We start from the raw sequence: 6,980 nt of genomic DNA, 5'->3' as shown, positions 1-6,980 counted from the left end.
GGTGATGATCCTCGGTAATGCCAGGGCACTTCCTGATCCAATCGATTACAGTGGCCGAGTCACCTTCAAGCAGGATGGCACTGGCCCATAGCACACGCTAGGCATAACAGAAGCTGGCCCAAGCAGATCTCAGCTTCGTCCGAGGGACTGAGATATCAAAGATCTTGCTCCCTTCGCCCGCCACAATTCTAGAGTCCGAGCCTCCGATCACGAAGCCCGCACCGGCCCTCCTACCACCATCCAAAATACATCCATTAAAGTTGACCATGAGAAAACTTGAGGGTAAGAGTTTCTAAGTGAAGTACACCGTCTGAGACACTCATAAGCAGAAAAAGAGTCCCAGGTGCCCCGAGCTATCAAGGGCCTGCCTGATGAACCAGCATGGATAATCTCCGCTGCCTACACTCGGGCCCTCGCCATGACAGGCCTAGGTGTCAAATTGCTCTCCCCAAACAACTAAGCATTTGTAGCCAGCCAAATGTGGTAAACAACGTAAATCGCCCTGATGGCCAAATATCGAGTCTGAGGCATATCGACCCACCTCCTAAGAGCCTGGGTAAAGAAATTGAACTGGTGAAGTACCTTAGGCAGGATGTCAGACAGCCTTCACATCCTTATAGCTCGATCACACTAGAACACATATAGTCCACAAACTCCTTTGCTTCACACCTAGGGTAGATCGGTGGAATGCTTAGTCCTCACCTACTCAGGACAGCCATTGTCGGTAGGCGTCTCCAATTCACCTTCCACAAGAATAATATAATCCTCAAATAAAGACCAAACCTTCAGATCCAGGGACAATCCAGCCTTTGACTCTGCTCACTCTGGAACAGGTCATACATATCCATGACAGTGACCCTTGAATCGCAGGAAATACTCCAGACTCTCACATCTCAGATATCGCTTCCAGAAACTGTTAGAGAATGCACTCTCTCTAGAAGGTGCTCTCCAAATAGATGACTAGTCCGGCTAGAGTCTCACCTAGTTCTATTCGGACAAAGGAGGTCGCAAACCCACAAACCACTCACGACCTCAACGTTGACCATGGTGGGCTAGTCTCATCGGGAGGGTGCCCATATTCCTCCATAAATCCACACTGTACTAGTCTCTGATTAGCCACCTAATGTTGGCCAAGACAGTAAGAACATGCCTGCTAATATCTTCCTAAATGAAGAAGCACTTTTGACCCCTCTGGAATACCCCATCAGCGGTTCCTAGGTTGTATTGGGTTGTCATCACCTGACTCCACAGGCTTCGTGACTCAAAGAAAAGCCTCACGTCTTGTCTGGCGATCAGTGCCTCTCTCTTTTCATGCAGAGACTGAACACCCATCTCCCCACCTGAGTTGGCTGGCAAACGACACCATGCAAGCAAATGCCTCCCATGTTCACCACCATAAGAGCCCCACAAAATGCGGAGTGCATAAAGAAGTTTGGAGTGCTTCAAGATCCATGCAATGGGTGATCCCAACTATGTGCCAATACTAATGGTGCTTTTGAGATCTGTGCAGGTGGATGAATGGAGTTTAGAGTGCTTTGAGATCTATATGATGGGTAATCCTTAACTAGGGGTGCTTTGATATCTGTGGAAGTAAGTGAATGAAAGGGTTCGGTATTACTTGAGATTTGCATGGTGGGTGATCATGAGCCATGGGTCATATATTAAGGTGCTTTGAGATCTAAGCAGGCAGATAAATAGATCAAGTTGGAGTGCTTTGAGATCTGCATGATGGATGATTCTTAAATACGAGCCATTTGCTAAGGGTGCTTTAATATCTATATAGGTAGGTGAATGAAGAGGTTTGGAGTGTTTTGAGATCTGTGCGATGGGTGATCTTTAACTATAGGCCATATGGTGCTTTGAGATTTGTGCAGGCAGACGAATGAAGGGGTCGATGTGCTTTGAGATTTGTACGGTGGTGATTCTTAACTATGAGTCATATACTATGAGTGCTTTAAGATATGTGAAAGTAGATGAATAAAGAGGTTCGGAGTACTTAGAGATTTGTATGGTGGGTGATTCTTCACATAGGTCATAAATTAAGAGTGCTTTTAGATCTATGCAAGTAGATAAATGAAGGGGCTCAGAATGTTTCGATGAGATCGGCATGGTGGATATCCTTAATTATGGGTCATATATTAAGGATACTTTAGGATCTATTCAGGCGAATGAGCAAAGGTATTCGGATTGCTTTGAGATCTATATAGTGTGTGATTCTTAACTGTGGAGCATATACTAAAAATACTTTGAGATTTGTGTAGGCAGGTGAATGAATATATTCAGAGTGCTTTAGATTTGTGCCTGAATTTCATCCTTTAAACAACTGATACTAAAAATATTTTGGTCATAATACAATTTTATACTGCTATGTGATAATCATATAATAATATTTTATTAATAAAGATGAATAGTAAGGTCAATTTGGAATAGTTTGTAAATTTGAAAGAATCATATGAATTTTTTTAAAAATGAAAGGGGTGCCTTCTGGATAGATCCTAAGTTGAGGTGGTCCTATAATTTTCCCTTAATTTTATACGGCAAGGGATTTGAAATCCTCCACATTCACGCTAAGATACAGCGACGCCCCGATGACAGAAACGGACGGATGTGATTGTGGAATTGGGCAACACGGACGGTCCGGTCCACCACCAAACCCTACACCTGCTTATAAGGCATCGTATCTCGGTATGCCAGCTGTCATGACATGTAATCCTTAAGCGACCACCGCCATCAGCCTTCTATAAATAAGATCAAGAAGTGGGGCCCGAGCCATCACCTCGGAGTTCAGGGGTCGTATCGGTGGAGGAGCGAGACGGCAGAGCGGAAGTGAGAGACGAGGGAACGGAGTCGTCGCCGCACCGCCGAGCGGTGGAAGAGAGCGGGCTAGGGTTTCGAATGGGTTTCGGTACTCCGTCTTTCTCCTCCCTTTCTTCTCTTTCTTCATTCTTCGAGGAGTCATCTTTCTCCTTTCTTCTCTCTTTTATCCGTTTCGATCAAATGCCAGAGGGCTTCTTGTCTCACATCTTGTAATATTGGTGGAAAGTATCCGATTCTTGTTCGTTCTAGGCTTTTTGACCGAATGCGGGTTTAATTCGTCTATTTCTTGATGGTTCCTTTCAACAGTAGACGGTGAAGGAGGATAGGATCTTGATGTGCTGGTCTCAATCACGGTACCTTGAACCATATGAGGTTCTTGTTTCTTTGTTACTTTTATTTTCAGTATTTTCATTTCAATTCCATTGCAGCTTATATTGTTTTAGCAAGGGGTTTGATCGATTGCGGGAGGGTTATCATTTCTTGGTTTACTTCTTTTATTTCTCGATTTGCGATCTTGATCTTGACTGGATGGGAGGTCGTCATGATGTAAGGGGCATAGTGAATCAATCAAATACATTTTTTATCAATCAAATACATTTTTTTTACTTCATCGTGATTTATACTCTGCTTGTGGATATACGACGAGTGCTGGTATCTAGACTAATATGGAGGAAAATCTTTAACCGAGTAGGGAGCTCTGTTAACCCTACAATTGCAGGACCCAGAGACGGTGAAATTAATGGAAGGATAATTTCAGGTGAAAATGTAATCCGTTCTGATCCTTTTTTAAATAAGAAGTCTGAAGTCAATAGATTTTGATAATATGACATCTTTTCAGTGCCTGTTACTCTTTATGCTTTCATGTCTTGAAAAGGTGAGGCTTGCAACTAGAGTAAATTTCAGTACTACTGTTATTTTGGTTATAGAAATTCTTCCTTTCTTTTCTTTCTTGTAACATATTGATCAATTGCAATTATTTTGTCTTGTTCTATGATGGATCTATCTGTATAAGCTTTGTTTGCTGGTGATCTTCATGCAGTATATAGTACTGATCTAAACGATTCTTGAGATGTCCCACATAACAATCTCTTCGGGAATTTTGATGCATTTTTTACAGCTTGATTTGATACTTTGCTGGCGATTTTGTCTTGGACTGGAGCTCAATATTACCAAGTTCGGCTACTGCTGTGCTGGTGGTCCGGATTGGTTGTTGATCTCGTAGTTCTTACTCTTTCACATCCTTGAGGAAACCTCTCTCTCTCTCTCTATATATATATATATTGTTGCTGGAAATTGGACCCGGGGGCAGTCTTCGGTCGAGGAGAGAGAGCGGCGATGAGTTCTCACGGCGGGGCGACGGTCCGTCGGCGAGCGGCGTCCTCCGTCTGGGGCGGTCGGAGAGAAGGGGCGGCAGGTCCTCGTGGCGAAGCGGCGATCCGTCAGTTGGCGGCGTCCTCCGTCCGGGTGCCTGCACACAAACCGGTGGCCGGGTTTTCCGGCGCCGGCCCTCCGACGCTCAAGTCAGGGAGGGGGCAAATAGTGTAGAAAGGGAGATAAATAATGTCTGTAGAGTGTATCAATCTTCCAACCCCCTCCTGAGAGGCCAAGGCTCCCTTTTATAGGCGGGGTCGGTTTACCTGCGATGTAACAGGGCGAGGCCGTAGTACGGCTCGGCATGTTGTTCAGGTCGGCGCATGGTCAGGCGAATCATTGCTCTGATGTCGGCGGTGAGGGCGTCGTATAACCCGAACTAGCACGCTGTCAGACGAATTATTGCATTGGTGTCGGAGGTATGGCCGAGATCGGAGACTTATCATAGTTGACTAGACTCTGCTGGGCTGATTTGCCGTGGAGAGCTGAGAGTCCGTAGATGACAGGAGCCATGCGCATTTACGGTGGAGTAAGCTGGAGATCCGCATTTATTGTGGAGTAAGCCGGAGATCCGCATTTATTGTGGAGTAAGCCGGAGATCCGCATTTATTGTGGAGTAAGCCGGAGATCCGCATTTATTGTGGAGTAAGCCGGAGGGTTACAGCGACCATACGCAATAAATGCCAGAGGGGTGTCAGGGTATGGTCCTCGGCCAGACCTCTGAGGCGCACGGCCGTAGTAGGTGGCTGACAAGAGTAGACCTCGAACATCGGGGTTTTTCTTAGGTCGGAGGTCTCGAGGTCGGGCGTTCCGAAGTCGGACGCCGACTTCGGCCGTCCGGGGTCGGAAGTTGTACGGCTTCTTAGGGGCATTTATGTCATTTGGGAAAAAATCTTATTCCCCCCAACACTACCCCCCGACTTCCGAGTTCGAGCGACTTGTGGGCTCGGACGTGGGAAGTAAAGTCTGTCACTGAGGTTGGGGGGCGAGTCTCGTCCGCCCCCTTGCGCTTCTCGGAGCTTTCATGGTGAAACCTGCGCCTTTTGGCGTCTCGAAGCTGCTTTATTCAGTGAGCTTGTGATGAAGCTCGTATCATTACGCTTCTTGAAGCGGAGGTGGCGTCTCTTGAATCGCCAGGATCGCCTTACGGCGGATTAATGATGGGGGTCCTCGAGCTCGTCGAGGCGGTGCCTCAATCCCGTAATCGAGGCTTCTCGCTCATTAATGAGTGTGCCGTTACGGGGTTTAAAACGGACACGCGGCGTGACCCAAGGTCGGACGCTTCCGATTTCGTGTTACTGGATCACAATTCCAGAGAGGTGGAGGCCACATCGAGGCTCCACGTGTCCCAGATCTTATTAAATGAGGGGAGCGGGGCAGCGTCCGCTCGTTCCTCAAGACGATTTGATTTTGCAGACCCATGATGAGGCTCCGAGATCCGATGGGACAACGCTTCGATTTCGTACCCGATTTATTAATCCGGAGTGAATACGGTGCCTCGGCTTCCGAGGTCGACACGTGGCGCAACCCGATCGGGGGATGGGAACCGACCCCATCGATCTGGGCCGTCAGGGGGGTCTATATAAACCCCTCGAGGTTGCCCTAAAGGTCTTGTTTGGCTGCTTCTTATTTTCGCTGCCTTTCTCCCTTGCTTCCTTTCTCAACCGAACCTTGCCGTCGGTGCCCGGAGCAATTTCCGGCGATGTCCAGTAGGTTTTCACCCTGTTTTCACTAGGGTTTCCTCTTTTCTTCTCCTCCCCAGCTTCCATTTTCCGCTTTTTTTAACTTTTATTTCGTTCTTCTGTGGGAATGGGTTTGGGTCCTGAGGAAGTGGGATCGAGCCTGTCGGGGGAGGAGTTGGAGCTGATCCGCTCCCGGTTCTTCTTCCAGCCCGGGTTTCGTCTTGAAACTGCGGGGCCGGAGGACAGGGTGACGCAGCCGCCCCCAGGTCGGATCGCGGTCTACCGCGAGACACTTTGGGCTGGCCTGCGTTTTTCCGCCCACGAGTTCGTGAGCCAGCTGCTGGCCGAGTACCAGCTCGTCCCGGCGCAGTTGGCTCCGAACTCGTGGAGGACCATAATCGGGTTCTTGTCCCTGTGCCTCGGGCACGGGATCCCGATCTCGGTAGGCCTCTTCCGCCGGTGTTTTCTGTTAAAGAAGAACCCGGCGGATGCAGGGTGGCTATACTTCGCCTTTCGGGGCGGTATGTCACTCTTTCAGGGTGCCCCTTCCTCGATTCATGAGTGGAAGGGGAAGTTTTTCTTCCTGGCGTCCGAGGCGCCTTGGGGGTTCGACCCGAGGTGGGGGAACCTTCGGTTGAAGACCCTCAATAAGCTCTCCGAGCCCTCGAGGAGGGAGCTGAGGACCCTGGACTCCGTGCGAGCCCTCGGGAGGGGCAACGACCTGACCGAGCTCCTGCGGGAGGACGCCCTGGCGAGCGTAGGTCTGAGCTCGGCGCGCCCCGAGGGTAAGGGTGGTTACATTATTTTATTTTTTCTTCGTTCTTTGCTTTTACTGTCACTGGTCTGACACTTAACGAAATTTTGATTTCAGATATTCCCCGCCTGCCGACCAGCAACACATCACTTTTCTCTCGCCTGAGGAGGCGAGAGGCCGAGGCCGGGGGAGCTAGGCCCCAGCCCCGGAAGAGGGCGAGGTCGGACGGCGCCTCCAGTTCAGCCGGCACGAGTGGCCCCGAGGCGGGGGCCCCTGCAGCCGACCCGAGGCGGGAGCGGGTCGTTAGTGATGCGGGCCCGTCGGCCCCTCCTTGCCCTGCCCCCTTGCCCAGCGGG

The 6,980-nt window shown here is 49.3% G+C and overlaps 1 long non-coding RNA gene across 1 annotated transcript; it reads left to right on the top strand.

The window, feature by feature from the left end:
• Window positions 1-2,775: 2,775 nt before the first annotated feature.
• On the top strand, window positions 2,776-4,374 carry LOC120111633 (uncharacterized). Its single transcript, XR_005513048.2, has 2 exons — window positions 2,776-2,905; window positions 3,124-4,374. It is a non-coding gene; the product is annotated as an uncharacterized LOC120111633 (long non-coding RNA).
• Window positions 4,375-6,980: the final 2,606 nt, after the last annotated feature.

Source organism: Phoenix dactylifera, chromosome 5 (assembly GCF_051530095.1).
Source record: "Phoenix dactylifera cultivar Ajwa chromosome 5, Ajwa_hap1_PhDact_Kaust_v1.1, whole genome shotgun sequence".
NCBI lineage: Eukaryota > Viridiplantae > Streptophyta > Magnoliopsida > Arecales > Arecaceae > Phoenix > Phoenix dactylifera.
The sequence above is the reverse complement of the archived record's forward strand: the minus strand, read 5'-3'. Positions and strand labels throughout refer to the sequence as shown.